Source organism: Mastomys coucha, unplaced genomic scaffold (genome assembly GCF_008632895.1).
Source record: "Mastomys coucha isolate ucsf_1 unplaced genomic scaffold, UCSF_Mcou_1 pScaffold13, whole genome shotgun sequence".
NCBI classification, from domain to species: Eukaryota; Metazoa; Chordata; class Mammalia; order Rodentia; family Muridae; genus Mastomys; species Mastomys coucha.
This window is the reverse complement of record NW_022196895.1, coordinates 41,284,095-41,296,295: the sequence shown is the minus strand read 5'-3', so window position 1 is coordinate 41,296,295 and position 12,201 is coordinate 41,284,095. Positions and strand designations below refer to the sequence as shown.

Below are 12,201 nucleotides of genomic sequence, written 5' to 3'. Positions count from 1 at the left end.
AAGAAGTAAACTCAATTTTTTGTTTGTTTGTTTTTTCTTTTTCGAGACAGGGTTTCTCTGTGTAGCCCTGGCTATCCTGGAACTCACTCTGTAAACCAGGCTGGACTCAAACTCAGAAATCCACCTGCCTCTGCCTCCCAAGTGCTGGGATTAAAGGTATGCGCCACCACCGCCCAGCGTAAACTCAATTTTAAAGGGCAAGAATCCAGCTGCTGCTGCTGCTGCTGCTGCTGCTGTTGATGATGATGATAATTACGATGACGATGATGATGATGATGATGATGATGATGATGATGATGATGATGATTAATGCATCTAGTAAAGAAGCAACTGAAAGAAATATAATTTCTGAGACTGGCAATAGGCTCTACCTTTCTGAGAGGGGTTTGTGCCCAAAGCCCTCGGCTCCCCACATGTTGGGGCGATGAATGGGGATGAGCTTCCTCTTATAAGGCCATGTATGATCAAAGTGCCAGATATTCAATTGAAAATAACCATGGCATTCCTAAGTCAGTTGTCATATGCATTGTGCAGTTTTCTCGACCAGTTTTCCACAGTTTGGAGGAGAACCTGGCATACCTTTCTCTTCATATTCAACAAATTAAAACAAATTCTCAATATTTTAGATTGGAAGCTGTCCTCTATCCCAGGCCTAGAGGATGTCACAGTCAACACGTCTCCTTTAAATGTCACTGCTGTCACAAATGAATCATCATTCTGAAACCAGTTCAGATCAACCACATCACAACCGTACACAAGACTCTCAACCACAGGAAAGGGAGGTATCATCAGAAAATATCTTGACTGTAGCCAAGGATCCAAAATATGATAGCTATCTCAAGATGGTTCCAGTGACAGCAATCAGAGACAAAATGATATCAGGACTCAATACCAGAGCTGTTGAGAAGCCAGATGTTCCAGTGCCTAACAGTAAAGGTGAAAAAAAAAGCACCAGATAAAGTTCAGAAAGTTTCAGGCAAAGGTTTTACATTCTGTGAAGGAGCCTACACCCTAATTCTTAGTATAAAATCATCAACTGGCCACATACCTACTGGAAACTTCCTCTGTTAAAAAAAAAAAAAGAGTCATTTATAACCTTCCAGAACATTGGTAATAAACATTTTCTCCTTCAAAATCATCTTACTTTATAGTGCACACTGTTAATCAACCATAGAAGTATTTCCTGATGAGGTTTTATGAAGACTTTGAATCTTTCTGCACACAGTGTTCTAAGCCATCATTATAAATTGATCTGAACTGGCCTTCACAATTAAACAATCTGACACTGGAAGGCTAAATAACAAGAATGTTTGAACATGAGAAGATTGTTCATCAGGCACTCTTTAAAAGTTAAAAGAGTGAGTCCATCTAAAGAGGTCAATCAAGACAATTTGGGAAACTCTGAGTTAATACATCTTTATTATGAAGTACTCATTATGCCAATATAGAATGACCACTCAGAAAAATATCTTGTAAAACATGAAGTCCCAAGACTGTAGGATGTATGGAAATACTGGATAGCCATATACAAAAATTCAGAGATTATTTTTGGAGACAAGTAACTCTTTAGTTTAATCAACTTAATAGTTTTAGCGTTCAGAAATAGAATCAAGATGTATGATCATCCCTATTTATTCAGCAAGTTATTGTAATATATTTAGTTGTAAATTACTATTACAAACTTTACAAAGATAAATGATCCAAATATGGACCATGAATATACAACATGATCTATCTGTGGACCATGCATATTCAAGACTTCTATTTCCTCATCAGAAAAGATTACTAAGTCTCTACTCAAGGCGCCCTAAACTTTTCCAAGGCAGTCCTGCATGCCATACTCTGCCCCTGACTTAAAATACTAAAAAGACTGGTCAAATCACAGCTCTTTGGGTTACCCCAAAATAGGGTATAATGATACAAAAATTTCTACAATTTTATATAATTATTTGTCATTAGAATATAGTATAAGTTATGGGCACCTAACAACTAAAATGATACATGAGATATATTTTTATAAATAACATGGAAATTAACATATTATGGGGATACCTTATGTTTTCAATACACTTAATGTTTCAATCAGAATGAACATTTCTATCTTATAAGGCGTTTATCATGTATTTGAGGTGAAATTGATTCATATATTTCCCCCTAGCTCTTGTAATATATGTAATCTATAATTGATATTTATAGTCACCCTACAATGGATAGAACACCAGAGCTGATGTCTCTTATCTAACAGCACTTAGTATTCACTAATGAACTCTTAATTATCTATCTCTTCCTTTTCCTCATGATCCCTAGCCTCTGGAAACTGCTCTTTTCCTCTGTGGAGAAAATCAACTTTTATGTATTTCACATGCATGAGTACATGTTGTTTCTGTCTTCATATGACTGACTATTTTGACTTCCCATGAGACTTAGAGTTCCATCAACCTTGTCATAGATAGTACGATGCCATCATTCTGAATGACTGACTAGTACCCCATTATACACAAGTACTGCCTTTATTTATCCATTCATCAGTTCATGGATAACTAGGATAATTCCATTTCCTGGCCACTGAGAATAGTGTTGCAATACATACAGGCATTCAGGCATAATCTTCTTTGTATATGTAATCCAGTTCTAGGTTGGCTGATGAGTGCAGTACTTATAGTCACCATTTTTCAAAAATCTCTGTACTGATTTCCATTCTGGCCATAAAAACTGAAATCCTACCAATTGGATAAAGGCTCTCCTTTCATTTTACCCTTGTCTGTACCAATTAACATGAATTCTAACTAGAGATGATTATACATGGTCATTTTGCTTTGCATTTTCTGATGATAAGTGATGTCCTCCCCCCACTAATGTTCCTTTGCAAAGTTTTAATTTATGTCTTCTGAAAGTTGTCTGTTTAAATACTGACCAGTTTTTTTTCAATTGAATTGTTGACTTTCTCCATTGCTGTATATATATATATATATATATATATATATATATATATATATATATATATATATATATATATATATATATATATGTATATACTTATATACATATATATATTCACTACTTAATCAGATATATTACTTTAAAAATGTTTTAATAGAATTTAATACTTTCAACTCAATACATTTCAATTATTTTTGCCCAGTCAAATGTTCTAATTCCTTTAACCCTGTCTACCTATAATAGTCTACTAGAAAAACAAGGCATTTGGGGGGAATATATGCACAGAAGAAGAAATATTTTGGGCATCAGTGCTGCCTGTCTCTGGAGAAACTGCTTGTCCTAATTACACAAAAATTCAGCCAACCAGCTCACCCTAATTTTTTTTCTTAATTGGCTGTCACAGTTTTTAAACTGTGGCTAGAAAACTTAATTTACATTGACTTAGAAAATTTTTAGAAATAAAAGTCTAAAAGCTATGTTCATAGTGGTCACCAACAACATAAATTATAACATTACCGTGTGCCTTAGAAGGAGCACTTCTGGGCCTATCAATGTCACTATCTCAGGTCACATTACTCCTGACCCTGTCACTAGGACTATCTTTCAGACATGAAGAGTCCTGCTTCAGCTTCAAAGTTAACATTTACAATCTTATTTCCTATATAAGTACATTTAAAAGGCACAATCGAAAAAAAAAATGAATTCTCAAAGTTGGGTGGAAAGGAGTCCGGGTCTACTGTAAAGGGTAGTTATGAGAGGAGTTGGGTGGGTGAATTGTATTCAAAGTCCATTTTTAAACTCACAAAGAATTAAGTATTGTTTAAGAAAGACAGAATTCATTAGATGGACCTCTAGCAGTCTTGTAGAAGAGTTGGGGGAAGGATCGAAGGACCCAGAGGAGATCAGGACTCCACAAGAAGATCTACAGAGTCAGCTTCCTCGACCCTTGGGGGCTCCCAGAGATTGAACCACCAACCAAGAGCATACGTGGGCTGGACCGAGCCTCTCTTCCCCCACATATGTAGCACACGTACAGCTTTGTCTTCCAACAATAACTGGAGGGAGATTTCCGGGAGAGGGGGCTGTCTCTGACTCTGTTGCTTGTCTGTGGATCCTGCTCCCCTAACTGGGCTGTATTTTCTGGCCTCAGTTGGACAGGATGTACCTAGTCCCCCGTGACTTGAAGTGGGTACCAAGATAGGTTGGTAGCCAGTGGGGCCTCCCCTTTTTACAGAAGAAGGGGATGGAGGAGAAGCTGTGTGAGGGAGAGTCTATGAGTGTGAGGAGGATTCTATGCCCAGGATGTAAAGTGAGTAAAGTAATTAATAGAAAAAAGACAAAATTCTTTGTGTGATGCAAGTGATAATGTCCTCTCTTGGCTATAAATCAAACTCTCACTTCTATTGGGTATTGCAGCCCTATTTTTACTTTTAAGTCTATCTGTGGTGGCAGGCTGGTGTACATGACTATGTGCTTAGCATTCAATCTAAACTTAAACCCCTAAATCTTAGGGGCTTTCTTAGCTTGGAGGGTTCCCCAGGCTCAGGTCTGTTCCCATAGCGCAATCCTTTCAGCATCTCTCCTGGAGCTTTCCTACCTGGCTCCAAAATATGTAGCTGTCTCATTCAGTCTCAGGTTCTACTATCATTTTAAAGGGCCTACTGCTCCCCCCTTTCTCATTAATGCAATAATTTAGAGTTTTTATATAATCAAATATACATGAAACATTAATTGAGCTTCACTTAAAAAACAAGTACATATGTATATGTACACATATGCATTCATATATAAATACATATGTATATGTACCCATATGCATTCATATATAAACACATATAGGACCTGTTTGCTATTAATTCTTTATCTCCTAAACAACTAAAAGTCAAACTTAAGAAAATGTTCTTCATGATGTTAAAACATGGAGTTTAGCTTCAAAATATGTGCATTAGAAACTCAAGAGCACAAACAATAGATAATATAAAGAGAAAACCAAGAATCCTTTAGAAAAGAGTCCATGGCTTAAGTAGTGGAGATGCAATGGCAATGGCCCCATCTAGATAATATACTTAGTTGAGAGCACTGTGATGGCTCATCTTGGCTGTCAACTTGACTACACATGGAATCCATGAAAAGCCAAGCAGCTTGGAAGATCTGTAAAAAATTCTTCTGATTGGATCATTTGAGGTGAGGAGACCCATTCCAAAACAGGGCAGCCCATATAAAAGAACTTTAAAGAAGAAAACTGTTTTATGCCTTCTTGCCTGACTCTTGCTAGCCAAGTGCATCTATCCTGATGTTTAGGTATTCCTTCCCTGGTATTAGAACCTACTTCTGTAGGATTCCAACATGGACTGAAGAGCAGCTAAGAAATCCAGCCTCTAGGACTGAACAACTACTAAATTATTGACCTTTCTATTCAAAGCAAGCATTGTTGAGTGAGCAGGGTTATACAAGCTGTAAGTCTCTCTAAGGAGTCCCTTTTAAATACATAATACCCTCAGTTCTGTTCCTCTAAGGAACCCTGGCTGATAACAAGCACATAAACAGAAACAAAAGGGGAAACAAAAAAAGCTTGCAAAGGTTACATGTGATGCCAAAAGAGGGAAAGATGTAATCAGTTTCCAGAAATGGGAAGTTTAGAATTAATCAGTAACTTATGCAAGTATCTTCAATGGAAACTTTGAAAAAGTATAAACTCTTTTCATTTTTGAACAAACACAAATTTAATTTATATTAGCTAATCAATATCACCTTAAAATTAAGAAAATCACATTCTTTTTTGAACTATTTTATTGTTACATTTAAAACAATTCATACTGATGCTTTTATAACATCTGGGACCCTATATAATATGCCACATGACAGACAATTTGTTGACATTTATTATCTTGAAAATAAAAAAGAAAAATAATGTAAAGAGAAAACATAAGTGACAAATGTTATTGGGTTAAAAAGAAAACAACAGAATAAAGGTTAATTGACAAGAACCCAGAGAGCATTTTTTTTTCAAAATGTGATTGGCAACATTTTGCATTTTTTGAACTCTTAACAGAATAATGATATAAAAGTTAAGAATTTTAAGTAGTCACTCTCCAAGCAAGGGGTTAAGTGAGAAAGCCTCATTTCCATATTAGAAATGGTGCAATATTAATGAACTTGTTGCTGCTTCAATTTCATGCATCATTCTGCTATTTATTCTGTGTTCTCATTAAAAAATGTCAGCTATTTCCAATTATTGATGGTTCCTGCACTTTTCCTATAAGCAAAATACATCATAATTTCTTTCATAAAATTATAAAGATAAAAGAATTACATTTGAAGTTGACTGCTTTTTTAAAGTTTTAGTTAAGGACATTTTTTTAAGAAATTGAAATGAAGTCACTAAACAGAGTTTCATTTTATTAACTTGACAAACATAATATTCAATATTTTGTCTTGTGTTCCACTTGTTAATAAATTTCGCATATATTTATTTTGCTTAAGTTATCTGAAATAACTTTGAAAGTAATTGAGACATTTATCATTTTATAGAGGCTTGTATTAAGATGAGGTTCTGGATTTGCTTATTGAAACAGAACTTGATTTAATAAGTCAAAAGAGTCTCTCTTACAACTAGTCCTTTCTAATGGCTAGAGAGATGTATCAGCTTTTAAGATCACATACCTTGAGCTGGTGAGATGGCTCAGTGGGTAAGAGCACCAACTGTTCTTCTGAAAGTCCTGAGTTCAAATCCCAGTAACCACATGGTGGCTCACAACCACCCATAATGAGATCTGACACACCTTTTCTGGTGTGTCTGAAGTCAGCCACAGTGTACTTAATTATAATAATAAATAAATCTTTTTTTAAAAAAATTAAAGATCATGTACCCCTTGAAGAGGACCCACATTCAGTTCTTAGTACCCACATCAGGAAGTTGACAACCTCCTGCAACTTTAGCTTCAGGGACATCCAAGGCTTCTGGTTTACATGGGCACCTACACTCACGAGTATATACATATTCACAGAAATCTTTGATAAATAAATCTTCTAAAAAGACTGTTTCTCGTATTGAAACATCACAGTATGGATCTGAACCCCTGAATCCTTAAATCCACTGTTTTAGTCAGTTAAATTAAAATGGTTGTCCTTTGGTTTGCTTGTTTTTATTTTTACTTCGTTCCTAAATTATAAGCCCCCATGAGAATGCCAAGGCTTGTGACTTCATCATTAGTAGCAGCAGCAGCAGCTGGCACACCCATATGTTTACTGAATAAATGAATCAACAAAAATTTTACCTCCAAGGCCCTAAAATTTATATGGATGCATATATACCTAGGGTCTTAGTTAGGTTTTATTGCTGTAAAGAGACACCATGACTAAGGAAACACTTATAAAGGCAGACATTTAATTGGGCTGGCTTATAGTTTCAGAGGTTTAATCCATTGTTCCCATGATGGGAAGAATAGCAGCTTGGAGACAGACATGCTGCTGGAGGAGGAGCTAAGAGTTCTACATCTTGATCTAAAGGCAGCCAGTTGGAGACTGAATATGTTTCACCCTGGGCATAGCTTAAGCATCTAAGACTTCAAAGCCCCATCTTCATAGTGGCACACTTACTCTAACAATAACTACTTGAGTATTTTAAGTATTGCACTCCTCCTCCAACAAGGTCACACCTCCTAATAGGCCCCTACCTATGGCCAAGCTTTCAAACACACGAATCTATGGGTCCATACCTATTCAAACTACCACACCTAGCTAGTCTACATCTCAGGCTTATGCCATAATCTTACACATTTTGAGTGCTTATTATCCATTAAAGGCAGAGAAAATAGTATATAGTGATTAATTTAAGAACATTGTTACATATCTAAGAGTGAAAAAAATGATATCACATGTTTTTATTCTGGTTACAAATCCCTGTCCCTCCTCAAGTCTACCATGAAAGGAATTAATGGTACTTAAATTATTTGATTAGAGAAAAATAGCTGTCAAGTACAAGGCATAGTTATAGGTGTATACTCAAGAGGACAGACAGAAATAAGACTGAATATAGGCTCTCTTCACCCACAAGGAATTTGTAATTGGTTGAGAAGAGGATGCATAGGTAACTAATGATACTATTATGATGGAGGTCAGCATAGCCCAAATGAATGAGTTCCATTGAATAGACTATTGTAGATAGATTAAAGGAGACAAACACTCCCGAGGACAAGGCAATTGAGGGATGCTTCATGAATAAAATGTAATGCAATGTAACGTAATGTAATGTAATGTAATGTAAATGCAAATGTCCTGTAAATAATTGTTCCCTGGTATTTAGGGAAATGCAAGAAGAAAATAAAAGTCTGTGCATGTTCAGTACAAGTAAAAAAAAAAAAGGAACTGAAGCTAAAATTTGGCAGGGAACATTGTTTGTAGAGGGAATAGTAGAATATGATTGGCCCATGGGAAATGGCACTGTTAGGAGGTATGAACTTGTTGGAATGGGTGTAGCTTTATTAGAGGAAATGTGTCACTGTGTGCGTGGTGCTCAGGTTCCATGCAGAACAGAAGAAACCCTCCTCCTGGCTGCCTTTGGATGGAGATGCGGAACTCTCAGCCCCTCCAATACCCTGTCTGCCGGGATGCTGCCACACTTCCTGCCATGATGATAATGGAATGAACCTCTGAAACTGTAAGCCAGCCCCAATTAAATGTTGTCCTCTTTAAGAGATGCCTTGGTCATGGTGTCTCTTCACAGCAATGAAACCCTAACTAAGACAGGAAACATTCATGTTTATTACTCAAACCCTCATTTAATCAATAACTCTTGATTATTTTAAGCATTACACATCAAGCAAGCTAGATAAGATTTCTTCACAGAAACCTTTACATTGCAGAGCTGAACAGTGTACAATAACAGAAAAAAATAAGTAGCTGACACATTTTTTTCAGATTAAAATTTGTAATAGACTCTAAACAGTGTTTTGGGTTTATAGATAAGAAAAACAAATAAGTTAAAGAGAAAAAAAATCCAGCAATGTCATAAAAAATAGATGCTTGCATAGAGTTTATATATCAATCTTCTTACATAATGGTGGATTTTCAAAACCTAACTATTAACAACTAAAATCATGATGAAATGGGTGTAATTTGAATAAAAATCAGCTACTCCTCAGAATTATGACATTTAAAGGAAGGATGATTTAGATTTATTATATACATCAAGGGATTCACATGGTTCATGGTTAAGAATTACCTTGCTAACTTACATGCATAATGTGATTACACTGAGGGGAAAATCAATTATATACTTGTTGTGAAGATAAGGAGTGGCTATTTTTAACAACAGCCTTTAGAAAACACAAATTGGTCAATTTTGCTGCTAGTATTGATCAATGTTAAAATTGCTCATGAAATTTAATCCAGAGTTTTCTTTTTATAAACCAGAGATCTTAAAAGAACCATATATGAATGTTTTTACACTTGATCTTAGCTAAACGGCCGAGAAGCATTATCTATCATTTCCTTTATGTTAAAGCATCTATTTATAATTAATTTATTCTCTTATATATTACATCCCTATCACAGCTTCCCCTCCATCCTCTCTTCCCATCCCTACTTCTACATTTCTCTTTCTATCCACTCCTCCTCCCTTTCTCTTCAGAAAAGGTCAGACCTCCCAGTGATATGAAACTAAACATGGTTTACCAAGTTGCAAGAAGACTAGGTAACTCCCCATGTATTCGGGCAGTCCAGTAGGAGGAAATGAATCCCAAAAGCAGGGAAAAGCATCAGAAACAGCCCCTGCTCCCTCTTTTAGGAATTGCACAAAACAGCAAACTACACAATCATAATATATATACAGATGGCCTAGGTTAGACCCGTGTAGACTCCCTGATTATTGCTTCAATCTCAGCCCCCATGAGTCCAGTTTTGTTGACTCAGTGGACTCTCTTGTGGTATCTTTGACTCCTCTAGCTTCTGCAATTCTTTTGCCCCTCCTTCAGTGAGATTCCCTGAGCTATGCCTAATGGTTGGCTGGTGGGTCTCTGCATCTATTTCCATCAGTTGCAAGATGAAGCCATTCTGATGACAATTGGGTTAGGCAATATCAGGTTTGTCACTCTGGGTCTGATTTATCTCACTCAGGATGATTTATCTTTCTAGTTCCATCCATTTTCCTGAAAATTTCATGATGTCACTGTATTTAAAAGCTGAGTAATATCCCATTGTGTAAATGTATCCCAATTTTTAAATTTATTTTTCTGTGGAAGGACATATAGGTTTCTAGTTTCTTGCTATTATGAATAAAGCTGCTATGAACATAGTTGAGCAAGTATCTTTGTGGTAAGATGGAGCATTATTTGGGTATATGTACAGGAGTGGGATATGAGGTAGGTAAATTCCCAATTTTCTGTGAAATTTCCATATTGATTTCCAAAATTTGGACTCCCACCAGCAATGAAGAAGTGTTCCCCTTGCTCCACATCCTTGCCAGCATAAGCTGTGGCTAGTGTTTTCGAGCTTAGCCATTCTGACAGGTCATCTCAAAGTCATTTTGATTTGCATTTCCCTGATAGCTAAGGATGTTGAACATTTCTTCATGTGCTTCTGGGCCATTTGACTTTCCTCTGTTTGCAATTCTCTGTTTAGATCAGTCCCCTTAAAGTTGGATCATTTGATTTGTTGACGTCTAGTTCCCTGAGTTCTTTACGTACTTTGGAAATTAGCCCTCTGTCACATATAGAGAAGGTGAAAATCTTCCCACTCTGTAAACTGCTGTTTTATATCATTGGTGGTGTTCACAATAGCCACAGAGAGTATAAAATATCTTGGGATAACTCTAACCAACCAAGTAAAACTAAAAGTATAACAAGAACTTCAAGCTTTTAAAGAAATTGAATAGATATCAGAAGATACAAAGATATCCAATATTCATGGATTGGTAGAATTGACATAGTAAAAATGGCCATCTTACAAAAAGAAATATGTAGATTCAAAGTAAACCCCATCAAATCCCCAACACAATTCTTTACAGACCTTGAAAGAACAATACTCAACTTCATATGGAAAAACGAAAATTAAGGATAGCTAAAACAATCCTATACAATAAAAACTTTTAGGTGTATTACCATCCCTGATTCCAATCTATACTACAGAGCTATGGTAATAAAAACCACATAGTACTGGCATGAATAACAGATGAATTGATCAATTCCATCAAACTGAAGACCCACACACCTACAGACACCTAGGTTTCTTTTTTTTTAAAATAAAGAATGCAATATTATAGAATGGAAAAAAGAAAGCATCTGCAAAAAATTGTGCTGGTCTAACTGTATTTTACTATGCAGAAGAACACAAATAGACCCATACCTATCACCCTGCACAAAAGTCAAATCCAAGTACATCAGAGACCTCAACATAAAAACAGATACACTGAACCTGACAGAAGAGAAAGTAGGGAATAGCCTTGAACATACTGGCACAGGTGACAACTTTCTGAACTGACACCAATAGTGCAGACACTAAGATCAACAATTGATAAATGGGACCACATGGCACCAAAAAGCTTCTGCAAGGCATATTTGATGAACATATTTGTATATTCGTCCACTGGATAAAACAGCAAAGACTGCCTCCTCTTCCTAAGTGCTTCTGATGTTAATGCAGTGTTGCCTCTAGTGAGATCTTCATGTGCTTTAGCTCCGGCTTGTCGCTTTTTAAATAGAGTGAATGAAGTGTATATTTTAACAGCTAACAGTAACTTGTCACTGGTTCCTGTCCCTCTTTAATTATATTTTCATATCTTTATTTTACCAGAGCATGGACTTAAAAACTTAATTTACAATTTCTGTAGATAATGCATTTCTGAATTACACATGTTTATTAATGTCTTATTTCAGCCCTCGCCTAAATGTTTATTTCATTGCATTCAAACACAGAACTCATTTTGTTTCATTTAATATCTTTCTTTGCTGTCTTAGCAAACCCTGATTCTGAAGAGGTCAACTAACTAAAGACTGTTGGAAATTCTACCAGACTCAGAATACCCTAGACCTCTCCCTTCCCAGGAAAGAGAAGTCAATGGAGCACTTAGGCACCCCTTCCTTCTCCAAATGGAAAAGCTAATTACTTTCCTCAGGAAGTCACCTGCAGAAAAGGGAAGCCCAGAGCATGTAGACACTCCTCCCTTCCCGAAAGGGAAAGGCCAATTACATTCCTCAGAAAGACTGCTGGCCACCTACAGATAGGGGAAGCCATTGCTACCTCCTTCCCTAAGAAGCAATCAGT

At 36.3% G+C, this 12,201-nt stretch overlaps 1 protein-coding gene and 1 pseudogene across 1 annotated transcript in view; one reads left to right on the top strand and one right to left on the bottom strand.

Annotated features, from left to right (window-relative positions):
• Positions 1–12,201, bottom strand: part of Kcnn2 (potassium calcium-activated channel subfamily N member 2) — a 405,119-nt gene that overhangs the window by 263,687 nt on the left and 129,231 nt on the right. The window lies entirely within an intron of this gene.
• On the top strand, positions 425–959 carry LOC116087462 (annotated as a pseudogene).